Consider the following 26,552-nt stretch of genomic DNA (forward strand, 5'->3'; position numbering starts at 1 on the left):
TGCTGTTGGGTGCAAGTACATTTGAGCGACCTTGCTCTTGTGTGCTGACATTGTGCTTTGTAACAACTTGCAGGGGCGTGAACATTTAGAGTGCTCAGCATTCGGACACGCCCCTGCTTTCATACTCAGTCTGTGTAAGAGTTACTGATGAGTCAGCGTGTCCTCATGAATATTCACGGATCGCTGATGTCATACTGTTCAACTGCAGCCTCCTTGTAAGACTTATTAAGTCTTACACGGAGGATTCGTGAATCCTGCCCGAGCTGTCCTGTTAACGAAGGCTGCGCATCCCTATCACCAGACTGGCTATCTCCCTGGTTTGATGGACAGTGCTGCAGCTATAACCAAGGCTAAACTCATATCCTCTTTTGTCAGGTTGGTAAGTACCAGGCCTCTGGCTTCACACACCTTGGCCAACTATTTGTCAGCTTGCTATAGTCTTCTGCTGACATCTTTGCCTGCTTTCCCTGATTAAACTAACCAACAAAAATAAATAAAAGTGCTGTGATACAAACTCTGAATGTTTTAACTTGTGGCTGTTGGAAGTACACACCTTCAGTGACAAATACTTGCAGGCTACTTGAGTCCAATTAATATCCCACCACTAGGACACCAATAAAATGTGATGACACACCCCTCTTTATCCTGGGCCAGTAATCAAAGGAGCCTCAATCCTCACCACTGTCACTGCCAAGAAGCGGTCGATAAACACAGGTACGAGGGATTTACACAGTATTTCAAATGCAGCCCACTGCATTCAACATAACTTCCCCCAAGAACAGAAAGGGAACATGCTCCACTGGGACTGGACTGTCTCACCAGATTCCAAACAAAATCCACCTTGGAGCACTGTGTCCCAATTCTAAATATCTGATGCGCATACACAACACACACACAGGCTGACAGACTCACCAGCTGTGCCCCTTTTCTCCATATTACAAGGTAGCTGCCATCAGCCAAACACTCTAAGGCTCTTACAAGGAGTAACCAATTATACTGTATCAAATTAATACAGATACTAAAGGTAGAGTTTAACTGAAGCAGTAAGGCTTTTTTTTTTTTTTATATACAGTGGACACAGATAAGCACATGTACTCTCTTTTCACTAAAAGACCAGCCACAATGAAAAGATATAAAATATTTAATACTGGAACAGAAAAATACTTAACATTTAGTTGCAATAAACATCAGAGTTTGCAGTCACAGGAAATATAAGTCAGTTGTATAGAATCTCACATGCAGAAAAAGAAATACTAAACAAATATCACGGTACTTTTCCTAAGTAAAGAGAAACTAACCCTAGTTAACTCACTTAATATAGCAAGACAAGACATATTGCAGAGATGCTCACTTCAACCAAGCAATAGGAGATGCTCCACACACTGAACTGCTGAACTGCACAACTAACTACTACTGAACGGTGATAAGTAACATACATCTTTTGTATCAGATTCACCAGAAAAACAAACTGCTGCAGTCAGAGTTCCATCCTTCAGTGGATTATAGAATTACATCACATTTAGTCACTGGACTCTGGCACAATTCACATTCCAACCTCTTAAGATTCAGTTGTAGCATTTTTAACTGAAGCAACTTTTACAAAACACATTTTTAATGCAAGCATCTGTACAAATTAATGGGATGGTCAAATAAGATTATTCACAAAACTTCAGCCAGACATGCGGACACATGCCACACGAGCACTGTCCTGCCTCTCCTGGTACAGATGGCAATACCTCACATCACACCCCCTTGCCCATTTTCTGTACTCCTACTTGCAGTTCTCCATTAGCAAAATCTCCTTTTTCCAAGCTCATGTTGGCTTAGTTCTTAAAATACTTTATAATGTTCTATATAGTGAGTTCTCCTCAAGGATCTGCATCCAAAATCCCACTCACTTTATTTCTTGAATCCTCCCCCCACTTCACCACCTCCTTCACTTCTGAATTATAACCTCCTGCTTGTGTTGTGTATGAGCCTTAACTGTATAGCTCTAAAATATCCCTTCAAAGTAAGTAATCCTAAAACTGCCTTGTTCTATTGGAAGATCAACTTATCCCACCAAAGTCTTGCCCGTTTCTGTGCCAAGATAAATTTCAACTCTTAACTGTCCACAACTACTTCGCTGGTTGATAGAAATATGCCTTATCCATAAATAAAACTAAAAGCAACTAAAACTAAAAGCAACTAAAAGCATTTTTACTGCCTGCATCTAAAAACAAGAGTTTCCGGTTTGTCAATTTATGAATTATCTTTTGTTTAGTCTCTTTCCACATACCCTTTGCTGCCAAAAGGGTTTTTAAAAAATACTCCACATCTTCATCTTAGTATCCCTAAAAATAAAAGGTACTGCTGAACCAGTTTGAGTGGGGTATATAAAAATTTACAGCCATAGCCTTTGTTTTATCTTCATTATCTTTATATCTCAAAAGGACTTTAAACCATCTCAAAATATTCCGCAACACTGAGGGGTCCTTTTCTGGATTCGAGGTAAAAAAAAAAAATTATATATATATATATATATATATATATATATATATATATATATATATATATATCTCATCTGCAAATAAAGCCAACTTTTCACGACTTGCCAATGGCTCTAAATAAAAGACAACTAAAGTAGAAAGGACACCTCTGCTTGGTTCCTTTATTCAAATACAACTTGACAGAGAGGAAACTTCCACTTTAAATTCTTGCCTCCGATCCTTCATATATCCTCCTGATTAACCTTATTACTGAATCAGGGAATGCAAATGCTTCAACTGCCCTACTCATAAAAATTGTAGGTTACTCTGTCAAATACTGTCGCTGCATCAAGACCCACTAACAGCAGGATATTCTTAGATTCAGTTTCCATCTAAATCATTGTTCTATTAAAATGTTTTAACATAGTTATTAAAAATTATCACTTGGATATAGGCAAACAACCCATTTTAATACTTTCCATTTAAAATACACTACACACCACATTTTCTTTGCTACAATTATCATTCCAATATTACAAATTGCTGAATTCCTGTCCATTTATGATTCAACTAAACACTCTACCAAAGCAGGTCTTTCACTTAAAATTCCCGTATTCCTTTCTCTTTGCATATACTCAGAGATCAAGGCCTGGTAGTAAAGGCAGTCTCTAGCCTGCAATCCAAATGTCTTCTTGGTCTCATCCCAATCTAGTGACTAGTCTTCTTGGTCTCATCCCAATCTAGTGACTAGACTGCTTGAATTATTTGCTCCCAATGCCTTGCTTCCTTTGCCAGGTTTCTCCAGTAAATTCCAGCCTTCTTTTGCCTATTTCCTGTGCCCCTAACTGCAGTCATCCCTACTGACAAAACCTAAGCCAATACAAGAATGGAGAAATTAGTTCTTAGAAAACTTTCATCTACTTTATGAATATAATAGTCTGTATAGTTGTTCCACAAGGATTTTCATCCCAAATCACACCCTCTCTCCATTTCTTGAACTTCCCTTGCTTCATTATCTCTTTCCACAATAAAATTACAATCTTCTATTCGTGTTATGTATCTATATGAGACTCAGCTGTGTAGTTCTAAAATATCCCTTCAAATCAGGTAAACCTCATCAACTTGCTCTATTGAAAGGATCAATTTATCCCACTTAACTCTTCTCCCTTTTCCTCCCAAATAAATTCCTTCAATTCTTCATTAATTACTGTTCACAACTTCTCCTTGGATTGACAAAAGTATGCTTGACCTGTATACAAGACTAAAGGGACTAAAAGCACTCTCACTGCCTGCATCTTGCATTGTTCTATTACTGTTATCAAACATTTGCCTCCCCTCTACAAAACCAAACTAATCCTACCTTTTAATTTTGGCAAAACCTTTCTAATTATTTTAACCAATACAGAAAATCACTTTATAATCATGGTTTAAAATTGAAATGGGTCTGTATGAACCTGGGCCTGATGCATCTATTCCATGTTGTTACGCTTTCTTCCTTTACACTGCTAGAATCATTCAGACCTTTATCACTTTCCTCCCTCCTAACTTCCAGAGGAATACTACCTTTTCCTGGTGACTTTCCTGAAGACTGATTATACATCAGTTTTTTTTTTTCATCTCCATCTCCTCTCCCATCTTAAACTGTTAGTAGTTGAGCCTCATTTACCTCTAACCTTGGCATAATAATGCCTTCCATAATATTTCCATTTTGCTTTTTATTTCATTGTTTTATATAAAATGTTCATAAAAATTTCTGAAAGACCTCCAATACCTTGAAAGGATAACTGGGTATTTTCTTCTTACAGGCTTCCTAAGTTTATCAACAACCCATTCTCCTTTCTGTTGCCTAAGTTGCTATGCTAAACATGTTTCTGCTCTGGAGTTATTAAAAAAATAGTTGCTTAAAAAGCAATCTTTCTAAATTCGTATATTATCTAGATATTGCCTTATTTTCTCTTTAGCACTCTGCATTTGCATATCTTCTTTTTCTTTGAGTCACCTTAGTCAGCAATACTTTTAATATTTGCAGCACCATTAAGCAATTCCTATTACTTCTTAACCATAACCTTCTTTTGTATTTCTACAATCAACTCCACTTTCATTTTATCCCACTCATTAGCTATAACTTGTAAAAAAACATTTCCATCTTCCTCAATTCTCAAATAATTTGCACTACCCATTCCTTAAATGCCTCTCTTTTTAACCAGATAGGTGGGAAAGCACCAGTGTCTCATTTTCACTTCATTTTTAATTGGTGCATGATCTGAAATCTTATTGGATGCATGTCAAAGTTTACAAATAATGCATTTATTCCTGTGAAATATAATTTCCATCTAATCTAGCCCAGCTATTGAACCTTGGCAAATTCAGTAGGTCTTCCATACTAAATAGTTTCATAAATTTCTTAAGAAATCTACCCTCTTAAATTAACTATTTTCCCATCCAGGTCTTCCTTAAACAGTCATTATTGCAAATCAAGTTCCAGTCGCCACCTATAATATTCCCTGCAGAAAGCAGATTATTTCTCCAAAAATTTTCTTAAGATCTACAATAGTAGTTTTTGATAGAATATAAATACATGCCAGCAAAATCTTCGGCCCTTGCCAATAGCCCCTTACTATTACTAAATGTACCATTACTGCTTACTATTACTAAATGTACCATTACTGCCCCTTTTCCTCTTCTGTCACTATCGAAGTCCCTCTAGCAATTAATACAATTACTCCCCTTTTTCTTTGTCCCCAATATTCTGCTGAATATCCATTCTGAAATCATTTGTCAAATTCACATGCTCATTTCTTTCCAAATGTATAGCCTGCAGCATTACCCATTTACACTCTGCATTTCTTAATATAATACAATACTTTTTCTTTTAAGTTTACACCTGTAAAATCATTTGTGTTCCAAAATATTGACAGCGTAGCCATCGAGATACAAAGCCACATATTATACATCTTTGTTTGAATCTATATTTTCAACTTTCGTATCACAAGCACACACTACTGCTTGACAGGCTGATCTTTTATATAGCTGTTTCTTCTAATCTCATCTCCATTTGAGCCTATGCCACATTTAAGACACCCCCTTTTTTATATACAAACTCTCAAACAAAAAAATTAAATACGTTTTACAACATCTCTCATCCCCTATTGAGTTTAGAATACACACACACACACACCACAAAGTTTAACCCTCCAGACAAACAATTGCTCTAAATTGACAGCTGCACGCATTACCCAACCTAAAATTAAAGGTTAGCCACGTTAAAGTGCATTCTACAGCCTGTATTCCCCACTTACATTAACTGACGTCTGTTCCTTTATTTGTATTCTCCTCCTAGATTTGAAAAACAGCTCCTGTGCTTTCAGAAAAGATTAGCCAATGCATTTTTCTTGGGGCTAAAATAATCTTTAAATAAAACTAGTATGCACTGTTCTACTAAATGCATTAAAGTAATAAGGCTGCTAGAGAGTCTGGTTTCTCTGACTCACTTCCCATAATTTAAACTTTGCTTCTCTAAATTGCTTGCCATTGTACCTTTAAAATTGTGCACTTTCCTCAGCAAAGAATACTCAGAAGTCTCAAGATTAAATTTGCCTGCACCTGCAGACTGCTTGTCTCCATGTAAATAATCCGCAATGAATCTTTGTAAATTTGACAGAATGTGACTGCCTTCAGTTGCAAACTTCTTAACTCCCACTGAGGATCTCCTAATGGTGAAAAAAAAAACAAGCTAATATCTCCGCAGAAAGACTAAACTTAGCATTTTGTCTTATTTTTCAAGATCTCTTGCTTACAAAAACACACTAGTTTATAGCTAATGCCAATGGCAGTAATCTACATATTCACCCCATCTTAATTCTACGCAAAATATAAATCAGTACACTTTACACCCCACCAGCCCAAGATCACAGTGCATGAATATTAAACTTGCTTTTGTCCAGCCTTTCATCTTGTTAAACTGTAAAGCTTACATTTCTTACAACTAAAAAATACTTGTTTAATATACTTAAACACATACAGTCAATGAAAACACTCTTCATATTTAAGATACCCCTGACTGCATACTACACAAAACTGCTTTACTATATACAGTTTATCATAAAACATTTTATACAAATACTAACAAGAATGATTGTACTTGCATGGTTTTCAATCCACTACCAAGTTCAACAAGAACAGAAGTCCAGTCTCTCAGCCAACTTTTCTTATAAAGCCATACTTCACAAATGTGACTGATACTTTATAGTTTCCCAGTTTGTGCACCAATTTCAGTGTGGCTGATCTTCCTGTTCATCTCCATCTCCCAACACCAGACTCTGCCTCAAGTACAAAGCACTTCTGATTATTCTAGTCAACTTGTGTACTCTCTCAAGAATTTTCCTTTGGAACATTGGCAAATGTTTGACTGGCAAAGTCCCTCTATGAACTTTGGTGTCAAAAGGATGAGAAGTAGAGTCATCTACTGTGTGATGGCTCACTTTTTGCTGGATAACTTTTCATTTCCTCCTTAGCCTGATCTGCATCAAAAATGTACTTGAGCCTCCAAGAAAGGGCGCTGGATACATCTTGAATCTCATACTTGCCTCTCGACATTCCCCAATTTACAGGATACATTTGCTCCTATCTGGTGTACAGTGAATAATCACCATCTATAAATACCCTGCCATCTCCATTTTTTAATACTTCCCCCTTCTGTCACAGTTTTGTCGGAATCCACTCTGTTAATATAATTACCCCTTTACTAATACAAGTCTTGGCTGCTTTCTCATAGCTAGGTTTGAGGAATACACTCCATCCAGACAGTCTAGTAACTTGCCAGTAACTATAGGCAAATCAACAGAAAAGGTGTTTGTTCAGCCCTCTTGATCACTTTGGGCCCCATGCCCAATGACCATCAAGCCTTCTCAAAAATCAAACCAAACCCATTTTTCCCTTGTTCTGGGGACAGCACAAGGGAAAAGTTGTCCAGAAGGCCCATCATTCAGGTAGCCAAAAGTGTCACTGTACTGGTCTACCTCAACATCTGGGAAAGGGGAAGTGCAACATGTATCACTGCAGACAATGCTACACTTTCCTCATATAACATATCAGCAAGCTTCTATGCACTTACTCTATGAAGGTTACCACCATGGCCAAGTACCAACCTCCAGATACCTACCACATACTGCTAGCCTTCCTGCAGCTTGTGTTGGGACTCAACACCCTGCCGGTATGGGCATATCCATCCTCCCTTTGTCAGCTACATCAAACACCACAGCTGCTTACTGAACTCTGGTGGTCTGGTTTCCAGTCAGGATTTTATCCCTATACAGACTGAACTGGGTAACAACACAAATTAACATATCAAATCACTGAACTGTATGGGTCTTTTTTTTGTCTTGACAATTTGCAATACAATATAGTGTAGAGTGCTGAAGCCTAACAATGGTACTCAGAACTCTACAAAAAACAAGGCAGACTTCCTTGAGAATGGAAAAGGAACAGAGTATCTGATGTAGCATTACTAAACATCTAGGAGGGTCTTCAAGTACAATAAGCATCTTCTGTGCCTCTAATGGCAAGTCTCCCCACTCCTGAAATGACCTTCCTGCTCAGGTGATTACTACCCATAAAAAGCCATCACTTTCTCCAAGTCCGACAGCTTGGGGAGAAATTGGTTATATAATATTTCATCACAGTGGCAGACACAGTACTATAGTTGATTCGCAGCAAGAAATTCTCCAGTTGGATTCTCAATTGGGGTGCTTGAGAGAGAGAGACAAAGAGACAGATCTACTTCACATACTCAATCGGCTCAACAATGTAGTTACAAGCAGGGAATCCATTTACTCATCAAAAAGAATTTCAATAAATATTTTCTGTACATCTTCCAACAGGGGAGTAAAGAAGAGATATGAAAGACTTATCTGGTGTTCATCTCTGATCCACAAAATGGAAAAATGTCCTTTTGAAACTTCTACAACTGCTGGGGGATGAAGAAACACTTCCCCTTAAAGTTGAACACTGCCAGGTAATAAAGTTGAAAAGTAAGAGCTACAATTAGGGAGGTCCAACAAAGAGAACTTATATTGATATATTTGGTGCCCTGTAAAAGTTTCACAGAACAAAATCCTTCTTGCTAGTGTAGCACACCTTGAAAGCTAATCTTGGTTTCAAGCAATTTAAAACCAGGCATAATGAATTCAATTAAAAATTACATGTTGCATGGTTGCGCATACCAAATCTTCTAAAACAAATTTTATAATAAAATAAGTTACCATTGCAAACACTACAAACGGAAGAACCTTATTTCCTAATCTAGGATGGTAGCCACCCCCCTTTTTTCCTTATACAAGCTGGCAACCCCCCTTTCTTTTAAATTTACTCCACTAATGTTACTAACCCCCCCATATAAAATGCCAAAATAATTACTTATTTGCTTTGTGTGGCGGTAGTATGACAATATGTGCAGTGAAGACAGGTGTGTGGAGAAGTCTTTTCAAAGGTAAATTTCTTTAAATGTCAAGTTTCATAGTATGATGTCTGACTTGGATCAGACAAAACTGGCACTTTATCACATATTGCTTCCCTTTCACTTCAAAATCCATTTGGTAAGCATGACACATACCTGCAGTGCAGAGGACTATGCTACACCACCAAATGCTAAGCTTGTAGACAGAACCCTGCCTAGGCCTCCCAAACCAAGAAAGAAGAAACCTCAAATCAGTTCATACACCACCAATTTTCACCTTGTACGCCTATAGTCAGTACACATCTCCAAGACTGACAAATGTGCCCAAGACAAACCCTTGACACCTACTGAAACTGTACATAACCAAGGAAATATTTTAGTAATACAATACTCTACTGTCAGGCATAGGGACAGTAACCACAACAGGATGGAAAAGGTGATGGTCAGCTGACTTTCTGGAGCACAGCTCTGAACAAAGTGTTGTGACATACGTCTAACCTTACAAGGGATTTTGACCTGGTAGTGGTCCACTTGGGGGTGAATGACCTCAGATAAAAAATTTATCCAAGTAACATGCATTAGCACACAAGTGATATGACCATGCATGTGAGAACAAGATCATTACCTTACTAATTAGCTAATAGCCGATATCATTCTAGAGGGATCTGTATTGGTCAGCTTGGTGCAAGATGGCTTACAGTCCTTCCTGCTTTGCCAGGGATGGTATGCACCTCTCCTACTATAAACTTCTGTATTCAGCTTCACTGTCCCCATGGTACCTTATTACAAAGAGTCTGTCCGATGGATATTACAACCAAATAAAGTCCAATTCAAAAACCACTAAAGTGGCTCTGCTTAGCGTCAGGAATCTTGAGGCACTCCAGGTCATCCTGCAACTTGAACACATTCATGTATGTGTAGTTTGAGGCATGGTTTCAAGGCAGCCTCTTTTCACTGCATTAGTGCTCATGTCTACAGACCCTCTGTCAAATGCATGGAGTATCAGTATTTAAGGACACTACCAACACACAACATTCCAGATCTGAACTCATATATCCAATGAAGCCTAGATTAATTATCATTTCATATAAACATACTCTATATCCCCCTAACCCCAGTAGCAATTCTTAATGACTCAGCCAAAATCCCCATTAAACAAAACACAACACTTTTACATAGGTAGGTACTAGGCTATCTGCACGAAGGCATTTATAAGCCTAGCCAGAATGTGTTGGCTTTCGCCACCCCCTTAGATTAGCTCCCTGTGCCTGTCCAGCAGAGCCACGGAAGTGATCCCTGGGGTAAACTTTCCGTTTCCCATCCACTCGTCAAGGTTTCTCTTGAAGAGAGTGTTAGCGAGGAGCTCTGCCTAATGTAGATTGAAATCTTGTTCCAAAGCATGGGAAGTCTCTGGGACAGGAATCTATCCCTCCAGCACATCCTATTTATTGTTGTGGTGAGGTTTAGATCTCTAGAGAGTGTGCGGCTTGAAGGGATGAGGTTTTCTTTAGGTGGAGCATGTCCCATCAATTCTGGGTTGGACATGGCCTTGCATGTCAGGCAGAGATCATCTCTGAGTAGGCAATATGCAACAGAGTACAGCTGGAGTTTCTTCAGTCGAGCTGCATAAAGCATCTGTTTGAGGCCAGTGATCCTCTTGGGGAGGTACTTCTGTGGTCTTTCCAGCTGTTGCAGGTGTCTTGTAAGGTATATCCCAAATGGGGCATTGTACTCTATGATGGGTCTGATGAGTGATGAGTAGAGGGGCACAATGACCTCTTCTGATCTGGATGCAAACCCTTTTGTGATTAGGTGGGCCACATAGAAGGGTTTTCTAACCACTTTGGCAATGTGATTATCAAAGGAGAGAGATTACCATCTACTTGGGTCCCCAGATCCCTTATTACGTTTTCCATATTTAGGGGGCTACCACCTATGTGGTAGTTTGTGAGTACTTTGTTTTTTTTTTCCAAAGGGGATAACTATGCACTTTTTGGCATTTAGCTTGAGGCCATGATTTTGACACCAGGTATCTGTATCAGTGAGACCCTTTTGAAGGATGCCTGTGTCAGCCAGAGAGTCAATTATAGCCCCGAGTTTGCAGTCATCTGCAAACTTGGTCAGCTATATTCCTCCTGTGCTTGCCTGTACCTCTGAGAAGTATATGCTGAACAGGAGGGGTTCCTAGGACTGAGCCCTTGGGTATGCCACTTATATAACCAGTTTAGAGTCAGACCTAGCTCCCGCAACTCTCACCATGTGAGTTCTGTCCATGACCCAATTGGCAACCCATCTTGTGACATAGGGGCTTATGTTCAGGCTGGTGAGCTTATCTAATACCAGAATGGGGAATGGTGTCGAAGGCCTTTGCGACATCTAGGTATGCTGTGTGTACCACCTTTCCCTTAGATTCTCGACATAGCTAAAGAATGCCTTGTGGTTTCTGTTGGAGTCCTTGGCAATTTTTCTTTCTAAGCTTGCCTTGGACAATTTTATCAGGGATCGTAGTTTCTTGCTGATACTGATCAGGGATGTCTTCTCTTCTTGGGATTTTACTCTTTTCTGTACTAGTTTCCTCCTATTGTATAGCTGGTTTATGGCAGGGGTCCACCAGACTGATTTCCTTTTCTTGGAGGAGTGAGTCTTGGTTTTGCTTGGGATAGCATGATCCATACATTCTTGTAGGTGGCCGGAGAATGCATTAGTAAAGGATTTTGCAGCTTGGACAGTGTTATCCTTTAGCATGGGGGCTTTGAAACTTTCCATCTCTGTCTTAAGTAACCGAAAGTTTGCTTTTGAAAAGTTTCTCACGGTGGTTTCCTTGTCCAGGGGTGGAGGCGGACTGTGGATATCCAAAGTGATTTGTTTATGGTCAGATTTAACCAGCAAGGGGTAGACCTCCGTTCGCCCATGTTGGTGATGACCAGGTCCAATATGTTGTCACCTCTGGTGGGAGTGTTGACCAGTTGATCCAGGGCGTTTGTGTGTATACATTCTATGAAATTTTGGGCAAGGGAGTCAAGTAGTTCTCCCAGTTAATGTTTGGGTAGTTGAAATCACCCAATATTAGGGTGTTTGGTAGACCTTTATGTTTCCGAGGCTTTACAGAAATGCGGAATGGGGGTCCTGGGACATGGTGGGTGATCTGTAGCAAGCTACAATTTGAATTGCAGTTTTGCCTGTTGTTAGTTGCACGTGGATGATCTCTGAAGCATCGTGCTGTGCCACTAACCCGGAGATGTGGGTATCCTTGATGAATATGGATACTCCCCCCACCTTTTGTATGTCAGTCAGGGTTTTGTGGCCGAAATGTATGGTAGGAGTTGAAGCCTGGTAGTGCTGGGGTGCTCTCTGAAGCCTTAAACCAGGTTTCTATTACTGCACATACATCGATTTTCTCCATAATGAGTTGTGCCTCAAGTCCGTGTATTTTGAGGTTTAGACTTCTGCATTGAGTAGCAGTACCCTCAGATTTTTGTTACTTGTGCTATTTACAGCGGTGGGTTTGTCTTTTGAGCCTTGCCTAAAAAAGGCACTATGGGAGTGGCAAGAGCCTTGGCCAGTATTCGAAAGCCTAAAGGTGACAGACGCAAGCCGTCTCTAGCAAAGCAGCATGTCTTGTCGAGCATATCATCCCAGGCGGACAGACACTGGATCACCTTTGAAGGACACCAGAAACTTAGCCAATTGTTGAAATTGATAACTTTCTTTATACTGTTGTATCATTCTTGGTGAGGGCATAGAGGGATTTCAAACTACCCATTAAACTATCTGACCAACAGAGTCAAGTCAATAATCAGCATCCTAATGATTCCTCAACCTAAAAGCCAACTTCCTTGTACAAATGGTTCACCATCCTTGATTTTATCCTTATAGACATAACCCTCCTTGCACAATTCTCTGCATTACCTACCCTCTTTCATTTAAAGCTGGTAGTAGTCACAGTCCAATATGGTCTTCAATTATTTGAGGATCCAGAAATGGACCCAAATGCTTAAACCAACACTTACGCCTCCTTCTGCATCCACTTGCACTGCTAAGGCAGTCACTAACCACATCAACTATAATGGAAAACTTACAAATAAAACTTCTCTAAAGAAGCTAAATAAAAGAGAAACTTAACTCTAAGGAAAAAGAATTAAAGCTAGCCACTGAAACCAAAACTAAAATTACAAATCTTAAATTATGTCAGGAAGTTAATAATTAAACACCCGGCAATGTTCAAACTGGTTCATAATAATACTGCTCATTCTGACCCAAGAAGAAATAATCAGTGTCTGCAAAATTTTGTTCCAGCCACCCCTAAAATTACTATGAAAGATGTCCTCTCAGCCCTCGCAATATACCATCAACTCATTCTTGGACCCTGATAAACATACTAGGTTGGTACAAACATGGCCTATAAGAACTTCTACTTAACATCTTTAATCCAGGCTTTTTCACTGGGTACATACCCAAAACCTGGAAACAGCCACTCTGTGACCATCAATGGGTGCTAGTACATGTAGGCACATGTACGGATATGAACATGTTAGGATTTCCAAAGGAAGGGCTAATGCACACAGTTCAAACAAAACGATACAAATATTATTAGAGCTACTAATAACTTCCCCTACTCCACAAGTGCTCCCCTTCTCGTGTAAAAACTCCCATTCTGGGCAGGAGCTCTGAAGAAGCCCACGGTGTAAAATTACTAGAAGTACTTGTAGTACTGCAAACATGGGCCATTATCTACAACCTTTAACTTTGCATGTGAATTTATACACAACTCCTATGCACACACCCAGCAAGAGAGATGCTTAAAAACACAAAAAATATTTTCATTTAATATAAACCTGTGTCAGAGTGGGTCTTCTACAGGGGAATTATGAGAGTCATAAAATGCTACAGACTCAAAACACAACACACTACACTGGTCCAGTCCTTGTTATAAATTAACATTAAAAACCTATCTGAACTTAATACTATGTAAACCTTCTACACAGGAACACAAGTGCTAACAATTTCAAAAGTTCTTACCTTTTAAATGAAGAATTGGTAAAACAATCAAATTTAACAAAGAAAAGAAAATTCAAAGATCAGGGGCATGCTTTGAAATACTATCATACACTTCATATCAACAGAAAAGCAATTATACCATCATACAATTCCTAAATGTATTGACTGCCATATTACTAGTTATGGCCCAGTTGCACAGTTTTAAGAAAGTTACAAGCTTATGGGGGGACAACAAAATTCTGAAGTGAAAATTACGGGCAGGTGAAAAATACAAAATTATTCTAAACCAAGCAGAGCACACTTCTGCATGTGACATATCCTTTAAGGCTCCACAAGAGACTTGCTGATGGTCCTGTTCATGTAATGACATTTCCAGCCTCCCCTCCCCCACATTTTGTCTGGGCTGCACAAGAATAAGCTGACCAACTCATCTATTAATGCAAAACAAAAGATGCAAAAAGCTGGTTGCTTGCCAGTTAATGCTGTAACACTGTGTTGCTATTCATGTTACATAGTTACACGTAGTTGCCCATTCTAGAAAATAACAAAGGTCTGTAAACTAACAGACAAGGATTTTAAACCTCATGCATGGTATTCAGCAAGACCAACTCAACACCACAGCATTTTTATGTCATCATCTGCTGACATAAGTAATTAATAATACACTCAGACCCAAATAACTCAGACCCAAATAACTGTCTTTCCTGGCTAACTACAAGCAATGATCAAGTTCTACATGCATTATAATGCTGCTACCTGCATTATTTAGGATAGAAAAAAAAATTGGTTTAGTTTAAAGCTCAAATTAATGCTACATTTTGATAAAGGGCATTGCATTAGTAATAATATAAATATATTTTACTTAACTACAAGTCACTTTACATCAGTATTCTCGGAGATGCTTGAAATGTATTAGTCATATTTGCAGGTGCATCTTAATGTGGTAAATAACACAATGCATTTTTATCCTTCTCTTTCCACATTTATTTAAACATGTTTTTTCCTTTAATAAAAAGCTTTCTAAATTATGTATCAAACCATGGGTCAAATGCAATTGGTATAGCAAACAGTGACAACACTGAAGAAATACTATGAAGTACATCCATAGATTTTAATGAACACATCTCTTGCATATGCATGGTCATACTCCCATTAAAATCTAAGGATGCTCTTCACGTTTTCCCCTATGATAATGTCACTAAAGTTAATTTACATTTTGTCCACAAACATTCTTGTAGGTGAAGCACTACTTTCCAAGTTCCCCCCCAAAAACAACCTGTGACCAAAAGCATTCGGCAATGAGAAAAAAAAAAAAAGGAGATTCGGCACTTGTTTACCATGCTGGAAACGTAAGAAAAATACATTTTAAAGCTGTTCTTCATGAATATAATGAATGAGCACAAAGGGTAGTGGTTAGTCACAAAAAACACAAATTTTGAAGATTAATATGCCTTAACGGCAAAGAAGAGAGAAAAAGTTGAATTAACAAAACAGCACAATTTCAATTATTGCGCTGGTGTACCTGCAAGAAAGACCCACATCTATAACAACAACCTGAAATGGAATAAAGTGACACAGAGCCAATTTAATTTCTAAAGGACCTTCAAATCATACCAACAGGCATATAGGACAAACTTTGCAGTTGGCTTCCTATATGTTAAGAAAAAAAATGATGAATTTTAAATGAAACAAATTAAAAATAAAATTATATATATATATATATATACATATATATATATATACACATATACATACACACACACACACACACACACACACACACACACACACACACTACTCTGACAAATGTAATCATTTTGATAACCAGGTGAGAACACTAGGTAAATAGGACTTCCCCAAGACATGCTCCAAGCAGACAGCAATGTACAAGTCTAAAAATATTTATAAGTATTCTCAACAGTGCATCATTCCTCGTTACATAGCATCCCTTGAAAAGGAACTCCAACATATGAAATGCTACTTAATTAGAAAAGGCATTTAAGATTCCCACTTGAAAATCTGAACAGAAAATGAACAAATTACATCCATGTTGAAAAGCATTACTACCTCTCTTGAATTGCTATAGCAAATCCTAGTTAACCAAACTACATAGTGTATATAATTAGTACTATAAAAGCAAACTGCGCGTGCAGTTACATTATGTGAATAGGTTTTATGTGCACATGCTCTGTGAGGATCTTCCCATGGTAGTTTTTAGCTCTTACATCTTACATACAAATAACCCAAAGATGTCCTAAAGCATCCTTGTTAATTCTATTTACATGTTTACCCTATCCATGAGGGACAGGGGCATTAAGCTGAGGGTGAATTTGTGGTTACCCACCCATGTGTCCAAATTACATTTGGCTACAGTAAAAGATGTAATTTGCTTTGTGTGGAATGGAAGACAGTTCCATACAAGCCATATTTTTTGTGATAAATGTGTATCCCTTCATGTCCTATTTAGTTTTCCAAAAAATATGATAGAGTGGGTGTTTAAAATACCACTGGACTTGCTTGTATAACAGGCCTGACAGTATATGGTCTGTTGAAGTTCTGTAAGTGAAGCAGAGGTTACCTCTCAGTAGCCTAGATAACACTGAGAAGAGAAACAAGGTTTGAGATGGTCTGCATAGTTTTTATAATTTACAGCCTTGACTTTAGTGAGAAAGCTTTGTGGTCACTCCAGTCATGACAAAAGGGGAATTGTACTCAATGATACGCCTGAGTGCAGAATACGGTGGAACAATTACATCCCTGGATCTGGGCACAATACTTTCAGATATAAGCTTTGCAATGAAAAAAACCTTCCTTACAACAGTGAATATGTGGTGATCAAAGGACAATTCATTGTCGACACAAGTTTCCCATCCCCAACTACAGCATCAATTTTCATGGGATAATTTGTCAACGTAATAGTTACATGGTGACCCAAGTGCTTACCGAAGGATAGGATTACACACTTCTCAGCATTTAGTTTTAGTCCATAGTTTTTGCAAGAGCTATTTGTTTAGGACAGGTGTTCTTGGAGGATCATGACATCCACTGTGGAGTTTATGATGGCACCAAATCTGCAATCTGTAAACTTGGTCAGCCACAAACCCTTATAATAAGTTTTGACTTCCAAAACGTAAAGGCCCAAGGACTGAACCCTCGGAGTACACCAATAGTAACAGGTGTTTTGGAGGAGGTGTAGCTACCCACCCAACTTCCTTGGTTCTGTTTGTAAGACAATTTGTTATTCAGCCAGTTGCAGAGAGATTAACATTTAGCTGGAAAGGTTTATCTAAGATACCAGAGTATGAGATTGTGTTGAATGCCTTTGCAAGGTCTAGATGCGCAGTGTGCACTGTTCTACCATCATCCATTGCTTTAGTAACTTTTTTTTTTTTTTTAAGTTAGCTGGTTTAAGCAGGCAGGACCTGCCCTTGATGGCTTTGCTAAAGAGTCTGTAAGTTAGCTGTATCCTTACACAAATTTCTTACAGACAAGGCTGATGGGTCTACAATTACCAGGGTTTACTGAAGCCCCACCTCTGTGAAAGGAAATTATGTTTGCTGTCCTCTACTCATTCTGCACAAAGCCTGTAATGACACTGACACTAAACTTCAGTAGGAATCAGCAAGTCATGTTCAGACTGGTCCCATAGATACAGTGTTCTTGGCCTTAGATAACATCTTAAGAACTTGTTTTGGGGAGATTTAAGTGCGTGTGTGGGTGGGGAGGAGTGTAAGAGTTGGTTATGATATCTGAGAATATTGGAGGTAGTGATGTTTGAGCTAATATTTTAGATGGACTACATCCTCTGGGTCCAAGTACACAATATCATTTACTATTAGCTCTGCACAGTGGTGGGTTTTGTTTCTGACATTTTTAACAATCAAAAATGGCTTTGTGATTATTCTTTTCCTAGGTAGCCATTTATTTTCTCATAACTTTTGGCCAATTGGATCAGTGCTCTGGAGATCCTCAATTAGTTTAGCAAGAGTGTTTTTGGCATCTTGAGAATTAGATTTATTTGTGGTATGCAATAAGCTTGTTTCTTTTAAGATACAGCCTGTTTATACTGGGTTCCAACATAGGAGTTTATTTCTGAATTTGGTGTTACATTTATTTCTGAGAGAGACAGCTGTATCTATGCAGCAATTTACATGTGCATAACATATGGCAACAAAGGATTCAGCAAAATGAGTAGGGTCATCAAGATGGAAAGGACTTTTGAATTTTAGCCAAGTCATCACTTTTAGTAGAAAGGCTTTCACATAATCTCTGAATGCAAAGTTAATGGAAAATGCTTCAGACTTCAGTTCAATGTTGAATGTGATTGACTTATGGTCTAATTTAACCAGAGAGGAAATTACAAATGGTGGGAAGCAAAGGTGTCCCTGGTGGCAAGACCCAAATCCAGGGTTTTATCAGCTCTGGCTGGTGGGGGCAGACTAACTAGTCTATGATTTTGCATTGATGAAATCCAGAAATCTCTAAGTATACATGTTTGGCAATGTACAAGTCTTCCAGTTTAGGGAGAGGGTAGTTGAAGTATTGTAGACGTACCTCAGTTTCACTTTGTGTAGGCATTTTTACTATAGTATATATATATATATATATATATATATATATATATATATATATATATATATATATATATATATATATAGAGAGAGAAAGAGAGAGAGAGAGAATACATTATATATATATATATATATATATATATATAAGAATTCAAACATAAATCAAACAATGAACATTAATAATTAAATAAAAATTAAAAACATGTCAGATCACCACCTTACCCCTTCCAAGGGTATATAATTTTATCTTTGGAAGCCAGACAATGTTGTGCACTCCCAAAGCCACTGAGGTAGTAGGTTCCACAGGTGGGGAAGCTTGATAAGCAAAATGTCAACTCTAGATGTCTCAAGAAGCACCTGTGGAACCATTAACAGCCCTTGATTGGCGAGTCCTAGAAGGGGTGTACGGCACCTCTATTTCTTTGAGGTAAACGATTATTCTATCTTCTTGCAGTTATATATGAACATATGCAAATACATTCAAGCTAACTATAGCCCCTCAAAACACAAAGCAGAGTACACAGTGCTCAAACAAATGCATTTGAAACTGAAGTAATTGAATACATTTAACAAAAAAAGCATTAAAACTTTTTTGCACCCCCTGCAACTTACAAATATCAACTCTGAGATCATACTACCATGGGGAAAGGGCAAATTTTCATCCTCACTATACCACAATCTCACAAGATTAGACCAACAATTTGCAATATTTTCATGTTCAATCACTTTTGCTAGTCTTCTCACCATTCCAACAAGTGAAAGTTTTAACTGTTGCATGACTCCACCATCACACACACAACAAGAAAGTGGAACTGACTCTGTGTGTGTGTGTGTGTGTGTGTGTGTGTGTGTGTGTGTGTGTGAGAGTGAGTAAGACAGCTATGCCACACCTTACTTTCAAAGTAATCCAGTAAATCTTAGCTCTTCTGTGGATCAGAGATGGGGGTTAACACCTGAAATGGGTCCTTTCAGCTCAAGGAAGCAGAGAGATTGTACTCCAAGATCCTCATGAGTACAGTTCTTCAGTTTATAATCGACATTGCACCCAGACACCCTATATGAAGGGATCTAATTTCTGCCATGATCTCATCCTGTCACCAGCAGATGCTCAGAAGCATATATGAGGATACAGACTCCAACTAAACTATAAACATAGGCTTGTCCAATGACTCAGCTCTCTCCTCCAAAACATACCAATACAACGTCTGCATCACTGCCAGTAATGTCTTTGAATGTGCATCATCGGTCACTCACACCCATTGCTGAAAGATTAATAGGAAATAAAACAACTTTTTTGCATACTTATATTATCCAAAATAAAGTCCTTGATTCACTAAAAAAAAGACAACATCAAAACATCTTACTAAAAACTGCACAGATGATCATACTAACACGAATGAATTTATAAAACAAAACCGATTACAATTTTCCATATCCTCCCTTAAAAGTCAAGAGGCTTTTTAAACCGTGACAACCACGTCAGAAGAGCTAAGAGTTCCATCGGGCAAAGGGCAGATGCTCACCAACATGTATTACCCTATTTAAATTCGGATATAAGCAAGACATACCTTTTAAGAAACATTTAATGTCTATAATGCAAAATTAAAGAAAGCGGAGCATAAAGACAAAAAAGGGAGAAAGAATGCAGAACGTTTTCTGAATAAATATGTTTCATCTTACAACAGCATATCGTTCCTCACGCCCTCCTCCAAAATAAGAATTAAAACAGTGATTCTGAACAGTTACTGGACAACTCCTGTGATAAAATAGTTTCATTACAAAAGTAGATCACGAGAGGCCAACGGTGTGCGTTAGGTGCATTGTTGTGCACTTATGCAAACTCAAGGTGCTCTGAAGGTAAGCGAATAAAGACAGCCACGAAACGTTATGAAAACAGGTAGAGCAACATTCCTAACAGTCAAGTATATTAAACAGACTTTACGGTGATGGTGGTACTGTGATAGTACAACTACAAATAAAATCCTGCTATTATATAACGTTAATTAAGATAAAGCCCACAGATTATAAAACCTGTACCATAGTTACCAGCACAGATGTCCACACCCAAACTGATGCCAGTAATATCCACACCCTATTTGACATAGAATAAACCTGTAGATCCAAAACACTTCAGCATAAGCATCTAAAACGCACTCATATAAGCTGAAACATACTGTGTTAGATTGATTCGTAACTTAATATATCTGGTAAACCGGCCGGCTACTGCTGAATTTGCAACTACTCGAATTCCCCCGGTAAACACAATCGAGTGGGTACCACAGTTCAAAGTAATACCAAATGCAACTATAAACATCTTCCATACAACTGAACATTATTAATACAAAGTCATTTTAAATTTGAGACAGCTGTCAGAAGTAAACAACATACGATTCATCCGATTAGCAGACGCAGCCAAGTCATACATATGGCACTCAAAACGATACAAGGTAGATTGTCATGAAGCAAAGCTCCACACCACCGTATCTCCAAGACCCCCTTCTTTCCCTCCGATTAGCTCCGCCCGCCTCCCTTCCAAATACCCTAGATATCGGAATGCTTTCTCAAAGGTTCCCCAGCCTCATTAAGGGCAGTCTTACAAAACATTTTACACAAGCGTACACATCTATTGCTATTAATGATTACCTTCAAAACAGGGCAACAATTTCTTCTCCGTGTCCTACGGTGGCCGATTAAATCTACAAAAACAGTCCAGCTATGCTGCTCCACTGCAGTCGCTGGATTTGAACGAACAAGTGCGTTGTCGTCACTGGTTACAGCTATTGCAGTCTATCGCCGCTCCTCCCCTTGCCTACATCGCATTCCAGGTTTTGCTTTCAGTGCGTGGAGGGAGATGCAAACCTAATGTTTACTGTAAAATCAAACTGAGGTTCGTCTATTACATGCGACGGCGAGGTGGTAACTACACTTGACTTATTTACAGAAAAGAGTAAATATTAAGGTAAATAAATAAATGCAATTACTGTTGTTGTGGAATGCGTTGGGCATGTTTATTAAAAATGTAATCCAGTATTATAACCTTGTATATGTATATTGTTTTTAAGTGCTGTTATAGCTTTATTTAGGTCCACTTAGTGTGGTTTGAAGTCACAGTTAGAGCTGTGAAGTCTATTGGCAAAGGGTCATATGGATCAGTCCGCTTACTCAGTCATTAGGTTACTGTTGTATCTCTGCATCTTAGCGTGTATTATTTTTGTGTAACATAAATTGATGTGCAGTGACGAAAGTGCTACGTTAAATGGTAATGTGGATTTCTGCGACTTAACAGCTATTCTGCCTGTTACTTATTCCTGTATCGTTATTTTATGTTACAGTCCTCGTTTTCTGGATAGCGTATTTTAAGTCCTTGCTTAAGAGAGTTGGAAACTTTAATAGCCTTGTTGTACAGTCTAAGTAAAATAAAGGGTTGAAATTTGTCGCACCGAGTTATACTTTTTATTTTGACATCAGCCTGCCTACCACTTTGGACAGAACTTCTTCGAAGAAAAGTATATTGCATGCATGGCATATATTTACATTTGGAGAGTTTATCTTCACGTTTACGAATTTATTCGTATCCATCCCTCAACTGTCCAGAATTGTGCAGAATGTCCCGATGTTTTCTTCTTCTTGAGTTAGTCTGTTCCTTGTCATTTTTTGGCAAATCCATTGAGGAATGAAGTCTCCGAATAAAGATAGACCCTTGATTTTCATACCTCCTGTCATTCAGAAAACGCACGCTAATGTAAAACGCACTATCCTGGCAATTTCTAAATCTATAAAAACAATATTTAAAATCTGTCCCTAATTTTGGAACATTGTATATAACTGCAGAGATCCTTTCGGGGGGGGGGGGGTGGAAAGATAGACTGTTTGAAACCCCACCCCCTTTGGAATGTTAGAATTAAAATCAGTGTTTTATATTTAACTTAACATAGTTGTGCTTATTGGAGACCAGTTGTCATAATGGTTAAGGTGTTTACCTCTTATACACAAGGTTCAGACAGTGCCTGTATGGAGTTTGCATATTCTCTGTGTCTCTGTGGGATTCCTCCCACCTCCCCAAAACATGCTGAGTGTTCCCATCTCAAACTCGCCCAAGAATGAAGTTGTGTGCAGCATCCTCAACTTAAGAGTACATGGATCATAGACTACGCACCATGGCAGGCTAGCTACTCAGTGGTGTGTAATATAGCTCTGGGTGACCATGTAGGCATGAGGGTGAGGCTTCAGAAGATGCTGAGGGATGTCATCAGAATTGGCGACAGACTCATGGCAGTCTTCCTCCAGTGCAATAATAGGAGAGGATTAATAATTTCAGCCTATGCCCTACAACATGGTTTTGATTGCAAGAAATTGTGCATTCAGACAGCACGTGCAGGTCCTACTAGATAAAGCAGGATAATATGAATTGGTATTGATAACGGGTGACCTGAATACTCGTATTGGGATGGACAGAACAGGATACTAGAACAGTCTGGGCCCACATGAGTGGGGCAACAGGAATAAAGGAGAGGCCATTCTAGACTTCTGTCTGGAAATAGCTTGATGATGACCAACCCATAGTTCAGCAAGTCATAAGATCGCATACAAGAATAGCCAAGCCAACATGCAACTCTGATAAGACTTCCTCCAGTGAAGCAATTGGCTCACTGTATAAGGGTCTAGATTCGCGCCATAGCCGGCCTTAGGCATAGGCCAACTAAGCGGCTGCCTAGGGCGCCGCTTTAGTGGGGGCACTTTACCAGTATTTATTTGGTGTAGGTAGACCAGGATGGGGGCACTGGGTGGTGTGGTGGGGGTGCCATTGTGCCCTCTGCCTAGGGCACCAGTTGACCTAAGGCCACTCCTGGTTCGCGCATCAAAAAAACCCATTACAGCAAACAGCTACTAATTGAACATTAAACAGCGAAAGTTTTAATGTTCTGAAAAAGATTAACAACAAGAAATAATTCATTGAGTGGCCATAGTTGGCCAACGTTGTGAACGTAACCAAACTGTGCTCCCCACACCCCCCAACTATACAGTGCAGAATAGGACAAATTAAAAAAAAGTTCCCCATGCTTACTTATACATTGTGGTACTTTCTGGTTGTTGGCCATCTATGGCCATTCAATGAATTTATTTTTCACTGTTAAGCATGTTTGGAATGTTAAATTTTTGCTGTTTAACATTTGATTATTAGACTTTGCTGTAATGTTTTTTCAAAGTCCGAACATAGACCCATAGTGTAAACCACTGGTTGTCACAATCAGCAACAAGGAGTTGTCAGTGAAGGCTCTAACAGAGACCAGGGAGTTGACAGGAGAGAAAGCACAACAGTTCAAGGAATTACTAAGGGCTCTAGCACCTCAAGAAGAAGTGGAAATTTGAGGAGTTGAAAAAGAATGACAGTACTTCAAAACAGCTTGTGGAAGGACTACAGAACACGTATGTGGCCAAGCCAGGTATGGAAATAAATGTAAGGAAACAAGGAAAGCTGGCGGTGGAATGCAGAAGTCCAGAAAGTCAACAAAAGAGAGGAGTGTAAGAAAAAGGGGGATAGAGAGGATGGTCTAGGCTAGGAAGGAATATTGGTTAGCTTCCAAAGAGGCTGAGAGGAGTTGCAAGAGCAAAGAACAAGGCATCAGATTCACTCTACCAACTTCTGGAAAGTGACTCAGTAAGTGGCACAAAGAAGCTATATCAAGTTGCAAGGCAAAGACAGAAAGAGCAACAACCTGCTTACCAGTCCACAGGATATCAAAGGCAGATGGAAGGGGTTACATCAGCAGCTTCTGAATGAAGAAAGGCCCACAGAAGCTGTACTGCCCAGACACTGCCTATGATGAAAGAAGAGGAGGAGCCCGCCATAGAAGAAGTAAGAACAGCACTAAGGAAAATGAATTCAGGGAAAGCAGCAGGCTCAGATGAGGTTACAACAGATACGATAAAGGTGTTTGATGAGATAGGGGAGAAACTGTTCATGAGGGTATGCATACCAGATTAGAGAAAAAGGTTTATCCCAGATGACTGAATAATAAGCATAGTAGTGCCAGTGTTTGAGAATAAAGGGGGCAGTAACAACTGTTAGCAGTATAGAGGTATCAAACTCCCTGTCACAGTGCATGACCGTTTTGAAAAAGGTGGTTTGATAAATATGTGGAGTAGTAAAAGGTAAGATGGGGAGATGAACAATTTGGATTCAGATCAGGATACAGCACAGCTGACCTGATGTTTGTAATGAGACAGATACTTGAAAACTAGAGATGAGGAAAGAGTCCAGCTGGGCATTCCTAGATTTGGAAAGAACATCTGATAAGGTCAAAGAAAGCTGATTTGGTCAGTTTTCTTGTTATGGTCCATAGTGCCAGAAACTTTGGAATTTGAGCAGTTGAAGTACAAGGGCCCAGTGACTCAAGTATGAACAATGTTCGGTCTCACAGAGGAGCTACCAGTAGGAGTGAGTGCACATCAGGCTTCAGCTCTAAATCAACTGCTGTTCATAGTGATGATGGACTACGTTAGCAAACTGGTCGGAGGAGGTAGCGCAACAAGGTTGCTGAATGCAGATGATGTGGCATTACAGGCCGACTCTGAGCAAGAACTTCAGCAAAGGATTGGGGAATGGAATGCAAAACTGAAGGCACATTTGATGAAACTGAGTACAGACAAGATAGTTGTAATGGCAGCAAATGGGGAAATAAGTTGAGAATTGAAATAGAAGGGAAAATAGTAGAACAGGTTATCTAGGGCATCTGGGAGGTATGGGCGAGAAGAAGGGAAGTCTGAATGAGGAGGTGAAAGCTAGAATCGGAAGGTCTTCAGCCAATTGGCAAAGATTTTCAGGTATAGCGTATGGCCGAAAAATGCTAAAAAACCTGAAAAGTAATGTTTAAAAAAGACTTGTGCCACTAGTACTACTGTGTGATACAGAAACCTCTGTAATGGTAGAGGAAGCTAGAGGTGATCGAGATGATGTGCTTGAGACTGGTGGTAGGATGCTCACTGTGGGACAGACTAAGAAATGAGGACATAGGAGCAGAAGCCAAGGTAGTTCCAATTGCAGAAAAGGTTAAAGAAGACAGATTATGATTGTCTTCCACTTTTCTGCACATGTGCCCGAACAATCTGGTGACAAAGATTTGAGACAGACAGGAAGAATGCACAAGCTCACCTAGCAAAGAGGTGGATGAATTGTGTGAGAGACCTGCAACAGTCAGGCATGAGTGTTGGAGAAGGTAGAAGAGTGGCACTGAATAGAGAGATGGTAACAGTTGACACAGCACCCTTATCTTGTGTAGTAAACAGGGAAAAAGGAAGTGGTGGATGATGATGATGATGATGATTATGAGCTGTGCTTGCCGCACTTGTGCTTGCTCTACATGTTTAGGTCAACATCCTCTGTAAAGGTGTGGTCACACCTGAAATTACAGTAAAAAGTACTTAGATTTATTTCTTAAGAAGGCTTCCAGACCTGCCAGTGGTGTGCCACATTGTATTTGGAAGTACATCATTTTAATTAAAACATTTAATAATAAAGAGTGTATAAATATAAGTAATAATACTTTTGAGGGTCTTAAAAAGAACTTTGTGGGGGGTTTTTTTGTTTTAACTGCTAATGGAGCAATACAAAAGCTCCATTAATGAAGGATATTACTGCACAACAGAAGACAAGTAGCAGTGATTCTGTAATATTAAAAAAATAAAAAAATAGCTCAGGAATTAGGAAATTGTAGACCTCCAAGCCTGACTTCAGTGCTGTGTGAAATTGCCCGTCCCTCTTGTAAATTTGTATTTGGATACTCTTGGACCCATCTCATTTGCTCACTCAACTGAGTGCAGTGAGATCATATTCTGATTTCAGGCACTCCTACTGTGTACAGAGAGCATTTGGGAAGGACAACCCCTGTAGTCTCTTAATCCTGCTCTGTTCCCTCCCTAAAAAAAAAAATAATATATACTTTATTCAGCTGCTCTTACTTTAGCTGTCTTAGTTGCTGTTCTGCATGCTGTTATCTATTCAGTTGCTCTTACTCTGCACTTATTACTGCTTGTTAGTAGCCTTCTAATTGACTGCCTTCT

The 26,552-nt window shown here is 39.0% G+C and overlaps 2 protein-coding genes across 2 annotated transcripts in view; one reads left to right on the forward strand and one right to left on the reverse strand.

Annotated features, from left to right (window-relative positions):
* Positions 1-21,242, reverse strand: part of AGTPBP1 (ATP/GTP binding carboxypeptidase 1) — a 2,804,614-nt gene extending 2,783,372 nt beyond the window's left edge. The window contains exon 1 of the mRNA XM_044060898.1: positions 21,135-21,242. The gene's annotated coding sequence lies outside the window, so the exon portion shown is untranslated. The remainder of the gene's footprint in view (positions 1-21,134) is intronic.
* Positions 21,243-21,336: 94 nt separating this feature from the next.
* The window catches only part of NAA35 (N-alpha-acetyltransferase 35, NatC auxiliary subunit), a gene marked incomplete in the record, with an annotated part of 1,521,359 nt that continues 1,516,143 nt past the window's right edge, over positions 21,337-26,552 (forward strand). The window contains 1 exon segment of the mRNA XM_044060897.1: positions 21,337-21,450.

The sequence above is a fragment of the Protopterus annectens genome, chromosome 2.part0, assembly GCF_019279795.1.
Source record: "Protopterus annectens isolate FY-2018-M chromosome 2.part0, PAN1.0, whole genome shotgun sequence".
In the NCBI taxonomy this organism is placed as follows: Eukaryota; Metazoa; Chordata; order Ceratodontiformes; family Protopteridae; genus Protopterus; species Protopterus annectens.